This window comes from Schistocerca piceifrons, chromosome 2, assembly GCF_021461385.2.
Source record: "Schistocerca piceifrons isolate TAMUIC-IGC-003096 chromosome 2, iqSchPice1.1, whole genome shotgun sequence".
NCBI lineage: Eukaryota > Metazoa > Arthropoda > Insecta > Orthoptera > Acrididae > Schistocerca > Schistocerca piceifrons.
In genome coordinates, this window is record NC_060139.1 from 203,772,680 (window position 1) to 203,798,354 (window position 25,675).

Here is a 25,675-nt window from a genome sequence, read left to right on the forward strand (position 1 = left end):
AAATGCTGCGCAGCTAGCGCCATTCGACGGCCAACACCGCGGTTCCTGGTGTGTCCGCTGTGCCGTGCGTGTGATCATTGCTTTTACAGCCCTCTCGCAGTGTCCGGAGCAAGTATGGTGGGTCTGACACACCGGTGTCAATGTGTTCTTTTTTCCATTTCCAGGAGTGTAGTTTGACAATGCAGTGCGTGACGGGCGCCGCTAAGATACCATAATGTAATGACATTACGGAATATTCTGCAAAAAGGGGGGAATATTTTGAAAGATTTATCCAGTATTGTGGAAGACTACAACTGTCGTTACAATATATGACGCTGTTTCTAAATTTGGTCCTTTCCAATTCTGCAAAATGGCGGAAAATAAGTTATAATTCCATCCACCCTTCAAGGCATAGTATGTCCTATAGCTTGATAAGGTTAGCGTGGAGGAAACTTTCAAGCAGTTTCCTTCAAACGTGGTGCAATGCACTTGACACGAATTTGTTTGTTCCACAGACTGATCGCTGACCATATGTAGTTCGCAGTGTCTATTCAACTCAGGCAAACAATATCTGTCTACTGCCACTAAAAGCGAGCACAATCCTTGTACACAAACAGCACCTTCGGCTCGATGCCTGCAGTGACGATCTGACCACCCTCATAGTGTGTTAAAAACAAAGCCATAAGTACTTCAAATATCCGTATTTCAATTCTAAGATAAAATGTATAAGTAAATAAGATATGACACATTCTGCAAAACGGAGGAAAATGTTGGTCGTCTAGGTGCATTGTGTGTGACAGCGTAATATGTAAAATGTAAAACGATATTTGTCAGTAGTGTCACTGAGTACCCCAATTTTAGCACTCAGAAACGGAAGTGACGTCGTGACTACTTGATTAGCTTACGAGAGCGTGCTGAAAAGTAATGACACCGATTTTTTTTGAGAAAAATCTTCAAGCTTTTTAAGTAAAATAAACTCTGTTAACATTCTACATCTTTATTCCTCATGTCTATGCAGCTCATTTCTCAACATACCCTTGCGACGAACACGTTTCTCCCAACGAGAGACCAGTTTTTCACACCGTCACTGTAAAATGATTGACTTTTCAGATGGGCCCACAACGTCACCTCTGCTTGTACCATTTCATCACTATCAAAGTGAAATTCTCGGAAATGTTTCTTCAGTTCTGGGAATAGATGAAAATGATTGGGGTAAAGCCGGGACTAACTGCATAGAGGATGATCGACTACAGTCTACATCTACATCTACATCTACATCCATACTCCGCAAGCCACCTGACGGTGTGTGGTGGAGGGTACTTTGAGTACCTCTATCGGTTCTCCCTTCTGTTCCAGTCTCGTATTGTTAGTGGAAAGAAGGATTGTCGGTATGCCTCTGTGTGGGCTCTAATCCCTCTGATTTTATTCTCATGGTCTCTTCGCGAGATATACGTAGGAGGGAGCAATACACTGCTTGACGCCTCGGTGAAGGTATGTTCTCGAAACTTCAACAAACTCCCTTACCGAGCTACTGAGCGTTTCTCTTGCAGTGTCTTCCACTGGAGTTTATCTATCATCTCCGTAACGCTTTCGCGATTACTAAATGATCCTGTAACGAAGCGCGCTGCTCTTCGGATTGCATTTCCTTAGGATTCTTCCAATGAATCTCAGTCTGGCATCTGCTACACCCACGATCAGTTTTTTTTTTTTTTTTTATGATGGCCAACACAAAAGGTCTACTGCCATCTCTGCATGTTAGTATTCACTAAAGTGAGGTGTCGCAGGATGTGGGTATTGCGATGTTTGCGTACGTCTGGTTAGGATTAACCATTAATACGCGCTCATCTAGAGATAGATTGGCCGAAATCTGACGAAGGGTAGCGGTTTGAAGGGCAGAGGAAAAGAAGTGCCAAGGCAAGAGCCAAGGGAAAAAAAAACCTCTGCGAAAGTTAGGTCGGGTGGTAAGAGCAGTAGCGGTTGTCTTGCTGCCTGCGATAGGTTGCGCAAGGATAGGCTTTGTTAGTAGTGGGTATCATGCATGTCGATACCTTGACGTTGTGCGTTTGTGCTGCTCGGCGGCTGGCGCTGGGTGCTGGTACAGAGTCCTCGTTCAGTGTCAGCAACCTGCAACAGTTAGGTTAGTTATCGATCTTGTGTCCGATAGGTCATATACCGGAGGCACAGTGTGAGGGAATGTTGGCAGATTGTTTGTGCGTCTGTGGGCGAGCTCGTCGGTGTCCCTGCTGTGGCCTGTTGGTCGGCTCTAATAACAGCTGGTAGTTGCCAGTCAGTGTTGCTGATATGCAGGGGCTTGCCGACGTTTGTCGCTGTTTGCGTATGTTAGTTTACCATAGGTGGCTATGCCCTAGCTAGCAGCTTTACATGATCATTCCATTTTAAATCACTCCTAATGCGTACTCCCAGATAATTTATGGAATTAACTGCTTCCAGTTGCTGACCTGCTATATTGTACCTAAATGATATGGGATCTTCCTTTCTATGTATTCGCAGAACATTACACTTGTCTACATTGAAATTCAATTGCCATTCCCTGCACCATGCGTCAATTCGCTGCAGATCCTCCTGCATTTCAGTACAATTTTCCATTGTTACAACCTCTCGATATACCACAGCATCATACGCAAAAAGCCTCAGTGAACTTCCGATGTCATCCACAAGGTCATTTATGTATATTGTGAATAGCAACGGTCCTACGACTCTCCCCTGCGGCACACCTGAAATCACTCTTACTTCGGAAGACTTCTCTCCATTGAGAATGACATGCTGCGTTCTGTTATCTAGGAACTCTTCAATCCAATCACACAATTGGTCTGATAGTCCATATGCTCTTACTTTGTTCATTAAACGACTGTGGGGAACTGTATCTACACCTACATCTACATTTATACTCCGCAAGCCACCCACCGGTGTGTGGCGGAGGGCACTTTACGTGCCACTGTCATTACCTTCCTTTTCAGTTCCAGTCGCGTATGGTTCGCGGGAAGAACGACTGTCTGAAAGCCTCCGTGAGCGCTCGAATCTCTCTAATTTTACATTCGTGACCTCCTCGGGAGGTATAAGTAGGGGGAAGCAATATATTCGATACCTCATCCAGAAACGCACCCTCTCGAAACCTGGCGATCAAGCTACACCCGATGCAGAGCGCCTCTCTTTTAGAGTCTGCCACTTGAGTTTGCTGAACATCTCCGTAACGCTATCACGGTTACCAAATAACCCTGTGACGAAACGCGCCGCTCTTCTTTGGATCTTCGCTATCTCTTCCGTCAACCCGATCTCGTACGGATCCCACACTGATGAGCAATACTCAAGTATAGGTCGAACGAGTGTTTTGTAAGCCACCTCCTTTGTTGATGGACTACATTTTCTAAGGACTCTCCCAATGAATCTCAAACTGGTGCCCGCCTTACCAACAATTAATTTTATATGATCATTCCACTTCAAATCGTTCCGCTCGCATACTCCCAGATATTGTACAGAAGTAACTGCTACCAGTGTTTGTTCCACTATCATGTAGTCATACAATAAAGGATCCTTCTTTCTATGTATTCAAATGGTTCAAATGGCTCTGAGCACTATGGGACTCAACTGCTGAGGTCATTAGTCCCCTAGAACTTAGAACTAGTTAAACCTAACTAACCTAAGGACATCACACACATCCATGCCCGAGGCAGGATTCGAACCTGCGACCGTAGCGGTCTCGCGGTTCCAGACTGCAGCGCCAGAACCGCGCGGCCACTTCGGCCGGCTCTATGTATTCGCAATATACTACATTTGTCTATGGTAAGGGGCAGTTGCCACTCCCTGCACCAAGTGCCTATCCGCTGCAGATCTTCCTGCATTTCGCTACAATTTTCTAATGCTGCAACTTCTCTGTATACTACAGCATCATCCGCGAAAAGCCGCATGGAACTTCCCACACTATCTACTAGGTCATTTATATATACTGTGAAAAGCAATGGTCCCGTAACACTCACCTGCGGCACGCCAGAGGTTACTTTAACGTCTGCAGACGTCTCTCCATTGAGAACAACATGCTGTGTTCTGTTTGCTAAAAACGCTTCAATCCAGCCACACAGCTGGACTGATATTCCGTAGGCTCTTACTTTGTTTATCAGGCGACAGTGCGGAACTGTATCGAACGCCTTGCGGAAGTCAAAAAACACGGCATCTACCTGGGAACCCGTGTCTATGGCCCTCTGAGTCTCGTGGACGAATAGCGCGAGCTGGGTTTCACACGATCGTTTTTTTCGAAACCCATGCTGATTCCTACAGAGTAGGTTTCTAGTCTCCAGAAAAGTCATTATACTCGAACATAATACGTGTTCTAAAATTCTACAACTGATCGACGTTAGAGATATAGGTCTATAGTTCATCACATCTGTTCGACGCCCCTTCTTGAAAACGGGGATGACCTGTGCCCTTTTCCAATCCTTTGGAACACTACGCTCTTCTAGAGACCTACGGTACACCGCTGCAGAAAGAGGGGCCAAGTTCCTTCGCGTACTCTGTGTAAAATCAAATTGGTATCCCATCAGGTCCAGCAGCCTTTCCTCATTTGAGCGATTTTAATTGTTTCTCTTGAAAGGTGGCTACACTGAGCCACAGCGCCAGAGATCGCGCCAGAGAGTTTTGTTCAGCCGCCTCCACTGGCAGTGATTATTGAGAAGTAGCGGAGAGCAGTTCTGGTCGAGATGTCGTAGTGAGGAGTGCTTGTCGAGAGGTCGTGGTGGAGAGTGCTTGTCGAGATGTTGTAGTAGGGAGAGCTTGTTCCATGTTTTATGCAGTTGTTTGATGGGCTAGACAGCAGATGTTGTTCTAACGGAGATATTGTAATGATTAGAGTGCTTTTCATCAATATATATGAAGGTAACAAAACTCGCTTTTTTTTCTTCATTATTTCAGTGTCTTAAATAATGCGTCATTACAGGTTCAGTCAACAAAGCATCTGGCTTGTGTTCTTATATTAGAGTGTAATTCTGGATTTCTTGCGCAATTATAGTATTTCTATTTTTTTTTAATTACTTCAGTATAAATGGTATTTAAAATTTCTTGTCTTGTTGAAGAAGAACCGTGCCAGATGTGTACGTTGAATCACACTCCCACACACAGAACAATTACACTTGTGTTTTGGTTTCGTAGGTTTTATAGTTGCTGGGGACTTAATTAATTAATTGTGTTAACGAAAATTTTCTTTCATTCTTTGTTGCTATTCTATGCAGTCAGATTGCGTACTAAAACTAGTCAGGGCCAACCGTTTACGAGACTACGTAATCGGACAGACAGCTACTAAATCAAAAACTTTAAAAGTATTTGCATTTCATATTTATATAATTAAGCCCCCATGCACTCTATCCCTCTGTCGTCTATTTCGATATCTATCATTTTGTCATCTGTGCGACAATCTAGAGAAGGAACTACAGTGCAGTCTTCCTCTGTGAAACAGCTTTGGAAAAGACATTTAGTATTTCGGCCTTTAGTCTGTCATCCTCTGTTTCAGTACCATTTTGGTCACAGAGTGTCTGGACGTTTTGTATTGATCCACCTACCGCTTTCACATAAGACTAGTGAAGCCAAGGTGTCGGATTGTAGCAGATGTCGCAGCTCTCGTTTGTGGCCTGACTTTGTCAGTCTGAAGGAGAGGGTGCTCCATGTTTGGACGACTAGAAACTCGACTGCAGCACTGTGCTCCTCATGCAGCTATTTAGTTACGTTACATGGCTCCATGTTACACGCCACACTTAAGAGCCCTCTAGCGGCACAGGGTTGCAACTTGGGTCGATCAGCACTTACTATGCAGCGGAACTTCGGATAGTCAGGATACTTAATGTTTAACAATTTTTTTAAAATAAAGGAATACAAGAAAGCACTTCTTAAAGGTATAAATATTCAACATGAAGCACAACCAACTTACTTTACTTCAAAATCACCTAAAACTTTATGTTTTGCATCTTTAACATTTTTTCAAAGAACTGCTTGCACATGGGAATTCCGCCCCACCCGTGGGGCAAATTGGTATAATTTTTATGGATTATAGTATAAACATTGAAACTGTTACGAATATTATCTTAAACCTAAGACGTAAAAATGCTTAATTTTTAATCGCTATTAAGTATAAGGAACTATTTTAATGTCGTTTTGAAAGAGGTGCAATTATATTTCATGCTTAATAACCATCAACTAATACTACTAGTCTTTGTGACGATATTCACACATTAGAATTTCTTCTTCACCTCACTGTCTTTGCCAGCATCTGAACTGGGTGCCCATTGGAAACACTTCTGGTATGCGACCCATCTCTTATTAGAAGTGCAGTAAGAGTCTCCCTCCGATTCACTCATCTCTGTCTCTGGCATGACTTGATTTTGCCTGTGGCAGTGTTAATGAGTTTTTTTTTAATTCTAATTTCCTACCCCTTAATATTCTATGCTATAATAGCGCAAAGACTGAGAACACAGGTGTGTAGATTACAGCAATACGAGCACATAAATGAGGGAAAGTTTCCACCTGCATTCTGGAGAGTCAGTGTACGCGTTTTTTTCCACCCTTAGTGGAGCATCTTCGCTTTCTTCCTTGCCTTCCCTCTGCTCTTCTGAAAAAATCACCAAAACGTTTCTTCCCGTTATGGATATGTTTTGATGTCAGCTTTGGTTCAGCGCTCCTGAATTTCGCTAGTAATTTCGCTTCTTCTACTACAAGTTCAAAATTGTTTCTGATGGTGACTATATTGTCTCTTGCGGTTTGAAGAAGCTGCGAAGGGGTCTCTCTATCAGCATAGGGGACTGCAGTACTTTGGAAACTAGGATAATATTTTCAAAAATTTTACTTTGAAATGAGAGAGGCCGAGAGGCAGAACACAATCAAATGTTTCCACATTTTTCTATCAAATTAGAAGCTTCTTCTTTCTCTGCTTTCTTCTTACTCTTTAAAATGATACTAGATAAGCACTGAAAAACTTGTATGTAACGCTGCCTGATTGACGACATTGAATTAAATATGGAAGACATCTAGTTCGACAGTTTCTTCAGAGTCGTAACACGTCTGTCAGTTGCAAAAGTTTCATTTATTTTTTGCCAACGTTGCACAGAACCACTAAAGAAAACAAAAATTCACTGTATTTTTTCATAAAACAGTTGCAGTTCCACTTCACGACTCAAACATTCTACACTACTGGCCATTAAAATTGCTACACCAAGAAGAAATGCACATGATAAACGGGTATTCATTAGACAAATATATTATACTAAAACTGACATGTGATTACATTTTCACGCAGTTTGGGCGCATAGATCCTGAGAAATCGATACCCAGAACAACCACCTCTGGTCGCGCTAACGGCCTTGATACGCCTGGGCATTGAGTGAAACAGAGCTTGGATGGCGTATACAGGTACAGCTGCCTATGCAGCTTCAACACGATACTACAGTTCATCAAGAGTAGTGACTTGTGTATTGTGACGAGCCAGTCGCTCGACCACCATTGACCAGACGTTTTCAATTGGTGAGAGATCTGGAGAAGGTGCTGACCAGGGCAGCAGTTGATCATTTTCTGTATCCAGAAAGGCCCGTACAGCACCTGCAACATGCGGTCGTGCATTATCCTGCTGAAATGTAGGTTTCGCAGGGATAGAATGAAGGGTAGGGCCACGGGTCGTAATACAACTGAAATGTAACGTCCACTGTTCAAAGTGCCGTCAGTGCGAACAAGAGGTGACCGAGACGCGTAACCAGTGGCACCCGATACGCCAGTATGGTGATGACGAATACATGCCTCCAATGTGCGTTCACCGCGATGTCACCAAACACGGATGCGACCATCATGATGCTGTAAACATAACCTAGATTCATCCAAAAAAATGACGCTTTGTCATTCGTGCACCCAGGTTCATCGTTGAGTACACCATCGCAGGCGCTCCTGTCTGTGATGCAGCGTCAAGGGTAACCGCAGCCATGGTCTCCGAACCGATAGTCCATGCTGCTGCAAACGTCGTCGAACTGTTCGTGCAGTTGGTTGTTGTCTTGCAAACGTCCCCATCTGTTGACTCAGGGATCGAGACGTGGCTGCACGATCCGTTACAGCCTTGTGGATAAGATGCCTGTCATCTCGACTGCTAGTGATACGAAGCCGTTGGGATCCAGCACGGCGTTCCGTATTACCCTCCTGAACCCACCGATTCCGTATTCTGCTAACAGTCATTGGATCTCGACCAACGTGAGCAGCAATGTCGCGATACGATAAACCGCAATCGCGATAGGCTACAATCCGACCTTTATCAAAGTCGAGAACGTGATAGTACACGAGGCATCACAACAACGTTTCACCAGGCAACGCCGGTCAACTGCTGTTTGTGTATGAGAAATCGGTTGGAAACTTTCCTCACGTCAGCACGTTGTAGGTGCCGCCACCGGCGCCAACCTTGTGTGAATGCTCTGAAAAGCTAATCATTTGCATATCACAGCATCTTCTTCCTGTCGGTTAAATTTCGCGTCTGTAGCACGTCATCTTCGTGGTGTAGCAATTTTAATGGCCAGTAGTGTAGTTGTTGTTGTTGTGGTCTTCAGTCCTGAGACTGGTTTGATGCAGCTCTCCATGCTACTCTATCCTGTCCAAGCTTCTTCATCTCCCAGTACCTACTGCAACCTACATCCTTCTGAATCTGCTTAGTGTATTAGTAGTGTAGTACCGAAGTTAATTACGTTATAGAGTGTACGAGGGGGTGCTGATAAGTAATGCCCCGGAAATTTTTATTCTATTCTCAATGTCGGTTAGAGTATTACATGTCATGCATATAACTCGATCGAGTTTTCCGCTCCGCTGACGCAAGATGCTGCCCGCTGCCGCCAGAGGGTTCCCAATTCTAACGTGTAACATCGCGGTGTGTAACGTAACTACGTCGGTGCGTGAGAAACAGACCCTCAGAAAACTGACAGCACGAACTGAAAGATTTCCTCCACGCATAGACCACTCTCTTCTTCAGCATGACAATGCCAGTCCACGCACGTACGTTGCGACATTTGCAAAAAACCGACGCCTCGGGTTCACTGACATCGATCGTCCTCCACACATTCCCGACTTGGTCCTACCCTATTTTCAGTTGTTCCCAAAAATCAGAGAACACCTTCGAGGACTACACTTTGATAAAGATGAGGCGATACAAGCAGAGGCAAGGTTGTGGCTCCGTGAACGAATTCAAACATCCCGCCGTGGCGGTATCAGCAACATGGTCTCTGGTTGGGAAAAATGTGTTCGTTGCCAAGGTGACTGTTAAGAAATAAATATGTAGTCACGAAGAATAAGCATGTAGAATGTTAGTAAAATTTGTTTTATTTAAAAAGCTTTAAAAGTTTCCACACACTTTTCAGCACGCTTTCATATAGACCCTGACTTTGGGGCCTGTGCTTTATATCTCGATTGCAAACCTGAGTATCTGCCTCTTATGCAGTACCATCTTATTCTTGCCTTCTGCACCTATCCAGTTGTATTTTCGTCTTCTCTAAATCAGTTATTATTTCTTTTTCAAAAGTCTCAGCATCATGGAATGTTATTTGCTTATATTTAAGTGCAAATATCTTAGAACTATATTAACTTCGTCCTTTCTTGATAGATGGGGGGCTGTGTCTACAATAAGTGATGTGAATGGCTGCAGTTTAATTTCACCAATGATCCACTCTAAAACACGATCACTTAACAGCCGTATAGCCTCATTTTGAATTAGTGGGCTCAAATTGAGGAATGTATGTTGTGTGGCGGCGAAGGCGAGGCATTGCAGAGTCTCTGACCAGAGAGCCATTTATCGTGGCTAGTCTGCGCTTGACCGCGCGAGTGTTGCGAGCAGTAGCAGTAGGTCAGTGCAGTCTGTCGGTAGTAGCAGCCCAGTGCAGTTGTGTGATGTAGTCGGTCCGCAGTAGTAGTCGAGTACAGTTGTGTGTGAGGAGTCGGCGGCCGTCGACATGGCACTCTGGTCAAGATTCAGGACGAGGTATATTATTTTTAAATGCGCTCAGCTAATAATGTAAATTAACTGTAACTAATTTGTGCAACAATCGCCCCAATAATAATTTTGGTTTTCAAACAAATTTTTAACAAAGAATCCTTTAATGAAAAAAAATATTCCCTTGATATTCCTTAAAGAAAAGTTTCCCTTAAATTCAAAATTTTTTCAATCAATTTCCTCCAAGCTATGGCAAAAATAATAAGAGCAGATGCAGCTTTACTAAGGTAAGAATTTCAGTTTAATTAATGAGCAGGGCCTAAGATCGACATTTCGATCTGTTCGTGTTTTCATTGTCACTGAGATTTTATTATCACTGAATTGACTTTCATTTTTTTGTGAGGAACTTATACTTGGGTCAGATTGCTAATTTTTGTTTAATTGTCATTGTCATTGAATTTATTTGCTGGGAGGTTACGTTAGGTTGTATTCTTGTTAACATTCAACTATTGTGTTTCAAAATTTCTCTGGGGAGCTTACACTTAGCACAATGTCCATTAGCATTTACAATAATATCTTTTAAATAATTGATAGGGAGGTTACGCTTGGCTCCCATTCATTTATTATTTCTATCCTTTAAATTTTTGTGGGGAGGTTACACTTGGCGACACCCAGTCCGGGATCGAATTTTGTTGAGAGTCTTTTGAAAAACAGTCAGATATCTGCTCTTATTTGCTTAGATATAATTAGAATTTGGCGCAACGCTTTTACTAATCTTGTGACTTTCTTTCTACAGGTCAACGGCAATTCGTTGCTCTGTTGTATTTGTGTGTTGCTTTTGCATTGTGCTTATTTGTTTTGTGAATAATTGTGACTATTGCAAAAATGCCGCGAAAGACTGTGAATAGTGTATCGCGAGGTATTATGAACGAAATTACCGACTTAAACAACGTGACCGATAGTAATTGTGACAATCCTGCGTTCACTGACAATCAGTGCGTTCCAACCATTAATAATGATGTAGACTTTAATGATGAACAAACGAACTCGATTGTGTCTTCTGTTGATTTGACGACAATTGATGACGCGGGGCGCACTATTGTAATGAGCGCTGCCCAGCTTAATACACCCGGTTTGGAAAATTCAAATAATGTACAGACAAATTTTTCTAATGAAAATGGACAATGTACTGGAAGTACGACGGATCCATTTAATTCCGAAATAGTGACCGACAGTGTAAATCCGACTGGCAAACCTTTGTGTAAATCTCAGAATAACCAAATGGTTACAGAAAGCGAGACAATTCCAGATCTACCATTAAACAGCACAGAGAATAGAAATGCTAATCTTGTGTCGGATCCAATTATGGCATTGTTGCTACAAATGAGTAAACAACTTAATGAAAATAGTGTAAATTCCAAACAACAGAGTGAAGATCTCAAACAACTTAGTGAACAACAGGTCAAACAAGATAACGAAAAACTCAAACAACACTCATATGAAAAATTAGATGACAATTCCAGACACTTAAATGAAAAATTAGACCACAATTCCAGACAACTTAGTGAACAAATTAGAGCCGTTGCCGCGCAGTGCCATGACACTAAGGAACAGTTGCGCGTGGAAATTGAGGCTTGTTCAAAAAAAAAGTAGCGAAGAAATTAGGTCTGTTGCTCAGGAATTAAGGGAAATGCAAACAGCCGCAACAGAAACACTTAGAGACGAAATTAACGGAGTCGCTAAACAATGCTCTGAAAAAGCTACACAATTACGCGACGAGTTTAAAGCAATGACAGCAGAACTTTCGCGCACAATGGATGAAAAGATTGACGCGAAATTTGAACAGCAGAACACTCAAATTGACGAGCGATTTAATCACCACATACAAAACAGTGATACGCGTTTCCGCAAATTTATTCAGGATCAAAATAAAGTAAAACGTCAAGTCATGGAAACAATCACTGCTCAGAGACAAGAAGACAAACGTAAAATGTTCGCGAAAGCGAAGACGTATGTAGACAATAATATTGCGACAGTGTCCGACGAAATTAGTACCATCAAACAGTCGAACACAGAATTACGTGACGAAATTTCTGGCCTTAAATCGAAAACAGACACATACGCAACCGATTTTCAAACAGTGACCGACAGACTCGAACAATTAGAACTAACACACAGGATTCAGATGTCGTCAAAACTGACGTTAAAAAACTGAATGAAACTACGCGTAAATTGCAAAAACAGATTAATGCCTCTGACACTAAAACTGATGAGCAGGTAAAAATACTGACTGAAAAATATGATGAATTGGCCAGTCGTATTGACGTTATAGAAAGTAGTAATGACAACAAATCAGACGATACTTCACCGGTTTCATTCAGTCAAACGCCGGAATTTCAAAATCTACAACAGACAGTCAATGAGATCGATTCAGCTAATCACTCATTACGGAGAAATTTGTCAAATTTACAGCAAGAGGTAACAGATATGAAAAATATTTCAGTTAATAACTCAACACAGCAGACGCCACTTAGTGAACATTTGTCAGACCTACGCAGCGCGTATAATTTGGGCAATCTGCAAAGAGTACGGGACTTAGATTCAGAATGGACACAGACAAATAGATTCTCTTACAATACTGAACCTGTTCCGTCATACAGAGATGATAATTTCGATTACAAACATTTTCTATCGGTGAGGAAATTTAAAGTGTTTAGGAATGACAAAACACAGATTCATCCGCTTGATTGGATACAACAGTTTAGTTTTGCTTTTCCACCGACTTGGCCTGTAACACACAAACTTGAATTTATTTGCAGTTTTTTGGAAGGCGAACCGGCAACTCGTATGAGACCGATCGCGAGGCAATGCTATTCAGTAGAAGAGTTTCAGAATGCTTTTCTGTCAGCGTATTGGTCGAAGACGACACAGCGCGGAATTAAAGATCAGTTAATTAGTTTGCCAAATTACGAGAACTCAAATTTTCCCAGTGTGACGCAATTTTTTGAGCACATGGTGCAACAAAACCAGTACCTAAGTGAACCGTACAGTGAATCCGCACTTATACAATTATGCATCTCTAAATTACCACGGTCATTGAGAGTGTCGCTTCTAACGGGCCAGCAAAAAGAAAACATTTCAGCATTCAGAGATCTTTTACAGCTTTTAGAAGTGCAGCAATCAGACTATTCTTTCGTAAACAAAAACTTCACATATAACAACCAAGGCCAACAAACGTACAGCAATTATGATCAGACGCGTAATTTTAATAGAAAAGGTAACAGACGCTTTAGGAACGACAACTACCAAAACTTTAATAACAGCCAAAATTCTAATTATCAATATCGTCAAAATTTTCAGCAACAGGAACCACACTTTAGTAACAATTGAGGTGTTTCACAACAACAACATCAAAACCAGCCGGTTAGCATACCTAACCAACAATGAAATGCACAAGGTCAACCACGCTTTAATGTTCCGCCGCGTGCACGTATAGTCCCAGATCCAACAAATAGTAACGCACGGCAGCAAGGAAATAACTACGTACAGAGAAGACAGTATTTCAATTCCTATCGCAATGCACCGTATAGGAATGACTTTTACGACAGACGTAAAACCGATGAACACAATTATCAGCGTACATATAATAACAGTCGGTCATACCAACGGCAAAATCATCCGCAAGAACATATTCTCATGAATGAACCCGACAGTGGGTATCATCCAGAGCGGAATACGTCTGGAAGAAGTAATAGAACTGTTCAAATAGTAGAAATGCCACAGCATCCTCCTGATAATAATAACACGTCAGATAGAATTTGACTAGATACTGTACAGGACGCATCTTCCAATAATACAAGCACTACTTTAGACACGCAAAATGTTGTTCACGAAAATGCAATTACTTTTGACGATATCAGAGACACTCTCTTGCAGGAAAGACCATTTGTTCAGAAAACTATTTCACATCCTGTTATCGAAATTAAAATTGGTTCATCGAAATTTTCAGCAGTAATTGACTCTGGATCACCTATGTCAGTTATAAATGAGGAAACTTTTAACGAGTGTAACAAAGAGAATACCTATCCCACATTACCTTTAGGCAAAACGAAAGTGAAAGGAGCAGTATCGAGTAAAGGTGTAGATGTTAAATTACAGACGCATTTATCATTTTGTATTGGAGGTCATACTTTCCACTCAAATTTTTGGATTGTTCCTTTATTGACAACAGATGTTATTTTAGGTACGAATTTTCTGGTACAACATGACGCAGTTATTGATTTTCCAAATTCCTATTTAATGCTAAAGGATGAAAATGTACAATTGGCTTTAGAATTTCAGCACTCTTTATCTGCGGAAGAGCAAACAATTAACCGCACAGAGGTCATTTCCGTATCTCGCAACATAGACTGTAATCCCACATTGTTCACGAATACGTACGTACACAACTATAATACTCCAGACGAAACTGACTACGACGTAATGCAGATGATTTCCGATAAAGTTAAACAAATACAGCGCAAATACAGAAGACGAACGCACGCAACTACGCAAAATTCTTTTACAGCAAGCTCCAGTTTTCGACAACATTCCTGGTACTATGTCCGGCTTTATGTGTGAATTTCAAGTGAAACAGCACGACACATTTAAAGCAAAGCATTATCCCATTCCATATATCCACAGAGAACAGGTTAAAAAAGAATTGCAGGATATGCTTGACCAAGGAATTATTGAACCAGCAGTTAGTCCGTACATAAACCCGCTACATATTGTTAAGAAAAAAGATGGCTCACTTCGCTTTGTACTTGATTCACGTCATATTAATGACATTATTATTAATGAAACAGATCGACCACAGACTTTAGAGGAACTTTTACAGAAATTTCATGGTACTGCTATTTATTCTACACTAGATTTGAAATCGGGATTTTGGCAAATTCAACTTCATCCGAATTGCAGAAAATACACAGCATTTCTTTGTTTTGGCGACTGTTATCAATTTTGTAAATTACCATTCGGGTTAACTATTTCTTCTGCAGCTTTTATTCGCGGTTTGAACACAATACTTCCGACAGAACTTAAAGACAGAATTACGACGTACGTAGACGACATTCTTATCGCAGAAGCTAACTGGACTGAACACAATATGATTCTTGAACGTCTGTTACAAACTTTCCATGCACAAGGACTCACAGTTAATCTTAGTAAATCGCATTTTGGCAAAACTTCTATAAAATTTCTTGGACACGTAATTTCAGCAGAAGGCATTGCGCCTGATCCGGAAAAACTTCAAGCTCTACGTGACATTACTATTCCTACGACAAAAAAGCAATTACGCAGTTTTTTGGGCTTAATTAACTTTTTTCGTAAATTTATTCATCACTCTGCTTTAGACACACCCAGATTATGCCAATTAACAGGTAAAAACACTATTTGGTCTTGGGATAAGCAAGCACATTCTGAATTTGTGAACCTGAAACATGCTTTGTTGAATGCTCCACTTTTGTCGCACCCAGATCTTACTAGAAATTTTTCCATTGCCACCGACAGTTCTAACACCGCTTTAGGCGTACATATTTTTCAGGAAATAGAAGAAGATGGGTCCATAGTAATTAAAAACATCGCGTTTGCAAGCCGCATTCTGTCACCTGCTGAACGAAATTATTCCGTTACAGAATTGGAAACATTATGTGTTGTACGGGCTTTCACGAGATTTAGGCACTTTCTTTATGGCAGACATACCACCGTCTACACAGACCACAGAGCGATACAATTTTTACTTTCGGCTAAATTCACTCACGACAGATTAAGCAGATGGAAACTTTATTTACAGGAATTTAATTTTACAATAGTTCACATTCCCGGCACACAAAATGTTATAGCAGACGCACTATCGCGTTCTCTGAGCAACAATCAGCAAGATGTAGCAACCAACTTCTGCAAAGCAAATTTCAGTGTCATGTACATTCAACAAGTTGCATTTGAAAACTTTATTTCGTCGTCATTACAGGACATAGCACAAGAACAAAATAAAGACAACGTGTGGAAAGAAATTAAACACCTTTGGCAAGATAGGAATAATGTTACGATTAGAAACCATTACACTGTACGCAATGACATTCTGTTTCGCCGCTCTCATCCTGACAGCAACAACTGGTTATTATGCATTCCTGACGAACTGGTTAACAAATTAATCTGGTACACTCATTTAAGTTACGCACATTACGGAGCACGAAAATGTTTTCTTATACTGAGACAGAACTGTTATTTTACCAACATGGAAAAACGTATACGACGAGTTTTAGTGTCATGTAAAATTTGCCAGAAAGCTAAGTCAGACACCACTTCACATATTCCTCCATTATATCCCATTATACCTGTTGAATTAAGACATATGGCCGCAGTAGACATTTTTGGTCCGATTCCGAGAACTAACAGAGGTTTTTGCTACATCTTTGTCGCTGTTGAACTCACTTCAAAATTTGTTACTTTCACTCCGTTACGCAAAGCTACTGCTAAAACTGTTTCGAAAGCATTTGTAAAACATTTTCTATTTCATGTAGGGCATGTGTTGAAAGTAATTTCTGACAATGGATCACAATTTCGTTCTGCTACATGGACACGTATGTTACGAGCTAGAAACATTTCTCCGATCTATATATCCAAGTACCATGCTTCTTCGAACCCCTGTGAACGATTAATGAAAGAAATTGGTAAACTGTGTAGAATATACTGCCACAACAGACATGTTGATTGGGACACACACATATTCTCATTCCAAGATGTAATTAATTCCATTCCAAATGAATCCACTATGCTATCTCCGTCTGTTATACTGAAAAACGTTGAACCATCAAACAAAATTAAAGAGTTAGTAAACTTCCCTACCTGTCGTCGACTAAGACACCACGAAATAATTGACATTGCGCTGAACAACATCAAACGTGCCGCAGAGCGCCGGAGAAGGCAGCAAAAACAGGTTTGTACACGCCGCGACTTTCACATTGGACAGAAAATATTAGTACGTACACACTATTTATCCAGCAGAATAAAAGGTAAGTGCAGTAAATTTGAACTTCTATACGCAGGTCCATATCGGATTCGCAGCATCCCTCACCCCAATGTTGTACACGTCGAAACTTTGAGAACCAGAAAATCGAAAGGGAACCACCATTGGTCAAATATTAAACCGTTTATTGAATGAAACCACTTTATGATGTAACATGCTATGATGCCATTTACTAATCTTTATGACCACTTATGCAATTGTATTCACATGACTAATTACTGATGATTATCGTATTTTTTTCTTGGCAAGTGCCCGGCAAGGTAAGGTTAGCGGGTCGCTTTTCTTGTCGTTACACATCAGACCGTGCACATTTTCCATTTTTTTTTTGTGTGTATGATTGTATTCCAGTTTTGTTTGTATGCACTGTGAAATAGTTAAGATATAACGCACACACCAGTTGACTTTGACATTTTTGTTGCCCTATGACATCTCAAGATCGTGACTGTTTTACATTTCTTGCTGCTGCATTGTATTATTCTCTGTACATTTTGCCTTTGAACACTGTCTACGCTTTTGACATATTACGTTTTCTTTCATGTTATGCTGTATGCTTAATTGTGTCACCATAAACCAGTCATTATTTAATGAGTATATGACTTAAATGCAAGGCATTAATCTCTGTTCATCAATTTCAGAAAGAAATGATGCGTGTAAGAAATAAATTCAACAGAAATGGGAATTTCACCTACGGAATAAACGAAAGAAGATGGAATAACTTTATGAGGAAGAGTAAATGGATCAGGATTAACAAGCATTAACAAGAATACACTATACTCATCGTAGAATAGCAGTCTTAACTAATTTTTTCTTTCAGAATACAAGGTGATTGATGCAGGTTGTCAGACAGAACTACACATCTTAGTTTTAGTGATGAAATATGCTAGAGATAAGGAATACTGTGTAATGAGTAATGAAGTGATTTTTTGCAGATGATAATGAATGCTGATGAATAATGATGAAGAATATGCTACTATGAATAATGAAGTTTTTCTTTACAGGTGATGATGATAATGGAGTTTTGATGATATGGATAATGAAGTTTTCTTTGCAGATGAGGATAATGTTGAAGTTATATTTAGGCTATGTAGTTATTTAAGTATTTGTTGCAGTTCGTTTTGACAGCAGGTGTTACATTGCATAGTATAATGACTGAAGATTTTGGAAAGGACAGCTATGGAACACATTTTTTATACACATTTCACTACCTGTTAATTCGAAGTTCACTACTTTTCAGCATAAAATGCATTTCTCTTTTCAGCTTAATAATCCTTTTTTATATATTTTTTGCAGGAGAAATTATTTATGAGATTAATGTGCTATAAGCATTTGTTCATTAAATCTATGAATGTGGTTACATATACTCTACTTGTTTCATAATCTTGCCACAGCTGACGTATAACGGATGACATTACACATTTTCATTTATACCAACAACCCAGAAGCAAATTCTTTTCTCTTGCTTTCCCCTATAATTACCCAACGCAATGCATTGCTAACAAAAAATTTATTAACAGACCCAAATAATGATACCAGTTTAAGAGAGTTCTGAGTAATGCTGCTCAGCAATGAATAATATGTCACTTGGAAAATGATTAATTAATTATGCTATGCTTTGTAATTGGAAAAGAATGCGATTGATTAATAATACTTTGTAATTAGGAGAAGGCTAATGATTCTTACTATATTGAAATGACAAATGATTAATTGCTAATGATTATTACTATATTGGAATGACAAATGATTAATTAACTATGCTATACTTTGTAACTGGAAAAGAATGTGATTGTTTAATAATGCTTTGTAATTAGGAGAAGGCTAATGATTCTTACTATATTGAAATGACAAATGATTAATTATGCTTTGTAACTGGAAAAGAATGTGATTGTTTAATAATGCTTTGTAATTAGGAGAAGGCTAATGATTAATACTGTATTGGAATGACAAATGATTAATTAACTATGCTATACTTTGTAACTGGAAAAGAATGTGATTGTTTCATAATGCTTTGTAATTAGGAGAAGGCTAATGATTCTTACTATATTGGAATGACAAATGATTAATTATGCTTTGTAACTGGAATAGAATGAGATTACTATTGGAATGACAAATGATTAATTAACTATACCATACTTTGTAACTGGAAAAGAATGTGATTGTTTAATAATGCTTTGTAAGTAGGAGAAGGCTAATGATTAGTACTATATTGGAATGACAAATGATTAATTAACTATGCTATACTTTGTAACTGGAAAAGAATGCGATTATTTAATAATGCTTTGTAACTAGAAAAAGAAGGCTACTGATTCTATGTAAAACAATTAATGAACATTTTTCTGTAATACTACGTACATGGTACAGAAATGTTCAATAACTGGGCTATGAATGCCGCAAACTACTAATGTAATGGCTAATGAAGACTGGTATGTGACTTAATGTCCTTCCACTACTGACCTAACTACCCTGGATTACTGCAATATCCATTTTGTCCTGTCTATCCTAGTGATCATGGAGCACTATATTTGGTTTTGCACTAATTCTACGTTGGTGTGCCTTATAAGAGCGGGGTGTAGACACGACATGCTGTCCACCACCGTGAGCGATGAAGACGTTATTATGGTCCCACTGTTTGGTGTACCTAATGTACTGCCAAAATGAAAACATGGAATATTACTACGACAGTTCAGTGTCTTGGCTACGCTGATAAATTCTGATGGGAAAAGAACTTCAAATTGTGTCACTTGGTGTTGTACTTGTGTGGAAAGATATGGACTTTCAGAACAGCTGTGTGCAATCTAAAGTGCTACAACCATGATGTGTCACTTGGTGTTGTACTTGTGTGGAAAGATATGGACTTTCAGAACAGCTGTGTGCAATCTAAAGTGCTACAACCATGATGCAATCCTTCCCTTTCCTATCCTAATAGTGAAAATCATTTTTTTGCTAACATCATTTATGTTCATGGGCTATACATTTTTTTCGATTTGCTGAACTCCAGTGCGAGTACACTTATGTCACTTGTCGACATGATTTTTTTGCCATTATGTTTATTTGTTGTGAAAATGCTAAAGACATTTTTTCGATTTGTTCTGAAGTACAGTATATGTGCACTCTTGTCTTTTTTATTGTATATACATTTTTATTTTGATGATATGTTCTGAACTACAGTGCATGTGCACTTATGTTATGTGTTAATATGTTTTCTACTGAACTTCAGTGCCTGTGCACTTTTCTCATTTTTCAATATGATTTGTACTCATTCTGTATGTTCAATACTTCAGTGCGTATGCACTTATGTCATTTGTTACTCATTGTATATACATTTCGTCATTTGCTGATATGTTCTGAACTGCAGTGCATGTGCACTCATGTCACTTGTCAACATGATTTTCTGCCATTCTGTTTATTTGTTCTGAAAATGCTACAGAATTTTTTCAGTGCGTGTGCACTTTGTTATCTGTCAAATAATTTGTATATACATTTTTCTGATCTGCGAATATGTTTTGTACTCATATCTTGTCTTTGTCTGAAATGTTTTGTACTCGGTGCATGTGCACAACATTTAATTCATGTATCTAAATATTCTGTAAATTGTAGAAGTTGATTAATTGAAGAAAAATTTTGCCGCGCTTGGCAAGTCCAAATGACTCACCATCGCTGCCAAATTTTTGATCCCCCAGTGGAGGGTTATGAAACACGTATGTTGTGTGGCGGCGATGGCGAGGCATTGCAGAGTCTCTGACCAGAGAGCCATTTATCGTGGCTAGTCTGTGCTTGACCGCGCGAGTGTTGCGAGCAGTAGCAGAAGGTCAGTGCAGTCTGTCGGTAGTAGCAGCCCAGTGCAGTTGTGTGATGTAGTCGGTCCGCAGTAGTAGTCGAGTACAGTTGTGTGTGAGGAGTCGGCGGGCGTCGACATGGCACTCTGGTCAAGATTCAGGACGAGGTATATTATTTTTAAATGCGCTCAGCTAATAATGTAAATTAACTGTAACTAATTTGTGCAACAATCGCCCCAATAATAATTTTGGTTTTCAAACCAATTTTTAACAAAGAATCCTTTAATGAAAAAAAATATTCCCTTGATATTCCTTAAAGAAAAGTTTCCCTTAAATTCAAAATTTTTTCAATCAATTTCCTCCAAGCTATGGCAAAAATAATAAGAGCAGATGCAGCTTTACTAAGGTAAGAATTTCAGTTTAATTAATGAGCAGGGCCTAAGATCGACATTTCGATCTGTTCGTGTTTTCATTGTCACTGAGATTTTATTATCACTGAATTGACTTTCATTTTTTTGTGAGGAACTTATACTTGGGTCAGATTGCTAATTTTTGTTTAATTGTCATTGTCATTGAATTTATTTGCTGGGAGGTTACGTTAGGTTGTATTCTTGTTAACATTCAACTATTGTGTTTCAAAATTTCTCTGGGGAGCTTACACTTAGCACAATGTCCATTAGCATTTAAAATAATATCTCTTAAATAATTGATAGGGAGGTTACGCTTGGCTCCCATTCATTTATTATTTCTATCCTTTAAATTTTTGTGGGGAGGTTACAATACTCAGTTACACTTGAGGGATGTACCCTGCATAGAGGATCATCTCTGGAGGGATGGAAGCTGGATACACTTTGTAATGCTACTTCCTCGGACGAGAAATGAAAATCAAAAATTAGCTCCAAAATTCCCAAAGATTTTCCCAAAACAAGTTCCAAATTCCATGAAAAATGAACAAGCAAACAAATTTCCGGTTAACACTATTATTTGGATATTAACCAGTAACTGAATCAGGAATCTAATACTTAGTAATTTATTAACATATGAAAGAAAGATAGGATTCCAGTAACATCATCTCAAAATTCTATATCACAGTAAATCGCAAAATCATTATAATTAAAATCCGCAAAGTAGAACCAACGTTCCCAAAGAATACTTCGTGTGAGTACCCTTTGAGATTCGTGAGTAATGGCTAAGGATAATTCAATCCATTGTCACTACATTACGAGAGTTAGCCGAAGATTATTGCGATCTACTATGACGCAGTGAAACGATACTTTGACTTCAAATATTACGTTATTTAGAATTCAGTTACAGGACTTGTATATATTAGACAGAAGTGACATTTAATTAGATAACCTGAAGTTCCCCCCCCCCCCCCCCTTGAACCATGGACCTTGCCGTTGGTGGGGAGGTTTGCGTGCCTCAGCGACACAGATGGCCGTACCGTAGGTGCAACCACAACGGAGGGGTATCTGTTGAGAGGCCAGACAAACGTGTGGTTCCTGAAGAGGGGCAGTAGCCTTTTCAGTAGTTGCAGGGGCAACAGTCTGGACGATTGACTGATCTGGCATTGTAACACTAACCAAAACGGCCTTGCTGTGCTGGTACTGCGAACGGCTGAAAGCAAGGGGAAACTACAGCCGTTATTTTTCCCGACGGCATGCAGCTTTACTGTATGGTTAAATGATGATGGCGTCCTCCTGGGTAAAATATTCCGGAGGTAAAATAGTCCCCCATTCGGATCTCTGGGCGGGGACTACTCAAGCGGACGTCATTATTAGGAGAAAGAAAACTGGCATTCTGCGGATTGGAGCGTGGAATGTCAGATCCCTTAATCGGGCAGATAGGTTAGAAAACTTAAAGAAGGAAATGGATAGGTTGAAGTTAGATATAGTGGGAATTAGTGAAGTTCGGTGGCACGAGGAACAAGACTTTTGGTCAGGTGAATACAGGGTTATAAATACAAAATCAAATAGGGGTAATGCAGGAGTAGATTTAATAATGAATAAAAAAATAGGAGTGCGGGTAAGCTACTACAAACAGCATAGTGAACGCATTATTGTGGCCAAGATAGACACGAAGCCCACACCTACTACAGTAGTACAAGTTTATATGCCAACTAGCTGTGCAGATGATGAAGAAATTGATGAAATGTATGATGAGATAAAAGAAATTATTCAGGTAGTGAAGGGAGACGAAAATTTAATAGTCATGGGTGACTGGAATTCGAGAGTAGGGAAAGGGAGAGAAGGAAACGTAGTAGATGAATATGGATTGGGGGAAAGAAATGAAAGAGGAAGCCGTCTGGTAGAATTTTGCACAGAGCATAACTTAATCATAGCTAACACTTGGTTCAAGAATCATAAAAGAAGGCTGTACACATGGAAGAATCCTGGAGATACTAGAAGGTATCAGATAGATTATATAATGGTAAGATAGAGATTTAGGAACCAGGTATTAAATTGTAAGACATTTCCAGGGGCAGATGTGGACTCTGACCACAATCTATCGGTTATGAACTGTAGATTAAAACTGAAACTGCAAAGTAGAAGAAGAATGGGTAGCTCTGAGGGACGAAGTAGTGAAGGCAGCAGAGGTTCAAATAGGTAAAAAGTCGAGGACTAGTAGAAATCCTTGGGTAACAGAAGAAATATTGAATTTAATTGATGAAAGGAGAAAATATAAAAATGCAGTAAATGAAGCAGGCAGAAAGGAATACAAACGTCTCAAAAATGAGATGATAGGAAGTGCAAAATGGCTAAGGAGGGATGGCTAGAGGACAAATGTAAGGATGTAGAGACTTATCTCACTAGGGGTTAGATAGATACTGCCTACAGGAAAATTAAAGAGTCCTTTGGAGAAAAGAGAACCACTTGTATGAATACCAAGAGCTCAGATGGAAACCCAGTTCTAAGCAAAGAAGAGAAAGCAGAAAGGTGGAAGGAGTATACGAGTAGAGGGTCTATACAAGGGCGATGTACTTGAGGACAATATTCTGGAAATGGAAGAGAATGTAGATGAAGACGAAATGGGAGATACGATACGGCTTGAAGAGTTTGACAGAGCACTGAAAGACCTAAGTTGAAACAAGGCCCAGGGAGTAGACAACATTCCATTAGAACTACTGACGGCCTTGGGAGAGCCAGTCCTGACAAAACTCTACCATCTGGTGACCAAGATGTATGAGACAGGCGAAATACCCTCAGACTTCAAGAAGAATATAATAATTCCAATCCCAAAGAAAGCAGGTGTTGACAGATGTGAAAATTACCGAACTATAAGTTTAATAAGTCACAGCTGCAAAATACTAACACGAATTCTTTACAGACGAATGGAAAAACTGGTAGAGGCCGACCTCGGGGAAGATCAGTTTGGATTCCGTAGAAATATTGGAACACGTGAGGCAATACTGACCTTACGACTTATCTTAGAAGAAGGATTAAAGAAAGGCAAACCTACGTTTCTAGCATTTGTAGACTTAGAGAAAGCTTTTGACAATGTTGACTGGAATACTCTCTTTCAAATTATGAAGGTGGCAGGGGTAAAATACAGGGAGCAAAAGGCTATTTACAATTTGTACAGAAACCAGATGGCAGTTATAAGAGTCGAGGGACATGAAAGGGAAGCAGTGGTTGGGAAGGCAGTGAGACAGGGTTGTAGCCTCTCCCCGATGTTATTCAATCTGTATATTGAGCAAGCAGTAAAGGAAACAAAAGAAAAGTTCGGAGTAGGTATTAAAATCCATGGAGAAGAAATAAAAACTTTGAGGTTCGCCGGTGACATTGTAATTCTGTCAGAGACAGCAAAGGACTTGGAAGAGCAGTTGAACGGAATGGACAGTGTCTTGAAAGGAGGATATAAAATGAACATCAATAAAAGCAAAACGATGATAATGGAATGTAGTCGAATTAAGTCGGGCGATGCTGAGGGAATTAGATTAGGAAATGAGACACTTAAAGTAGTGAAAGAGTTTTGCTTTTGGGGAGCAAAATAACTGATGATGGTTGAAGTAGAGAGGATATAAAATGTAGACTGGCAATGGCAAGGAAAGCGTTTCTGAAGAAGAGAAATTTGTTAACATCGAGTATAGATTTAAGTGTCAGGAAGTCGTTTCTGAAAGTATTTGTATGGAGTGTAGCCATGTATGGAAGTGAAACATGGACGATAAATAGTTTGGACAAGATGAGAATAGAAGCTTTCGAAATGTGGTGCTACAGAAGAATGCTGAAGATTAGATGGGTACATCACATAACTAATGAGGAGGTATTGAACAGAATTGGGGAGAAGAGGAGATTGTGGCACAACTTGCCAAGAAGAAGGGACCGGTTGGCAGGACATGTTCTGAGGCATCTAGGGATCACAAATTTAGCATTGGAGGGCAGCGTGGCGGGTAAAAATCGTAGAGGGAGACCAAGAGATGAATACACTAAGCAGATTCAGAAGGATGTAGGTTGCATTAAGTACTGGGAGATGAAGAAGCTTGTGCAGGATAGAGCAGCATCAAACCAGTCTCAGGACTGAAGACCACAACAACAACAACCTGAAGTTTACGCTATTTTGGAAGTGAACACAGATAGACAATTTCATTCGTAATAACTAATATACTATGGAACTTGGCGATAGTTACGAAGCATATAATTTATAATTCCCCCCAACACCTGGGAAAGCTTCTTCCTCACGGCTCTGTTAGGAAGTGACTGTAGTGTTGACAGATTGCCAACACTATGCACATTATTTAAGGGAGGCGGCCATTAAGCAAGCAGGCGGATTTTATGGTCTGAAACAGGATACTTTATAACTGCTATAAAGAAAAGTACGTAGCTGCTGGAATACTTAACTTTAATCCACCATTTGTTTACAGCGTTCTTGATGAGACATTTCATACGATAACTATCAAACTATGTA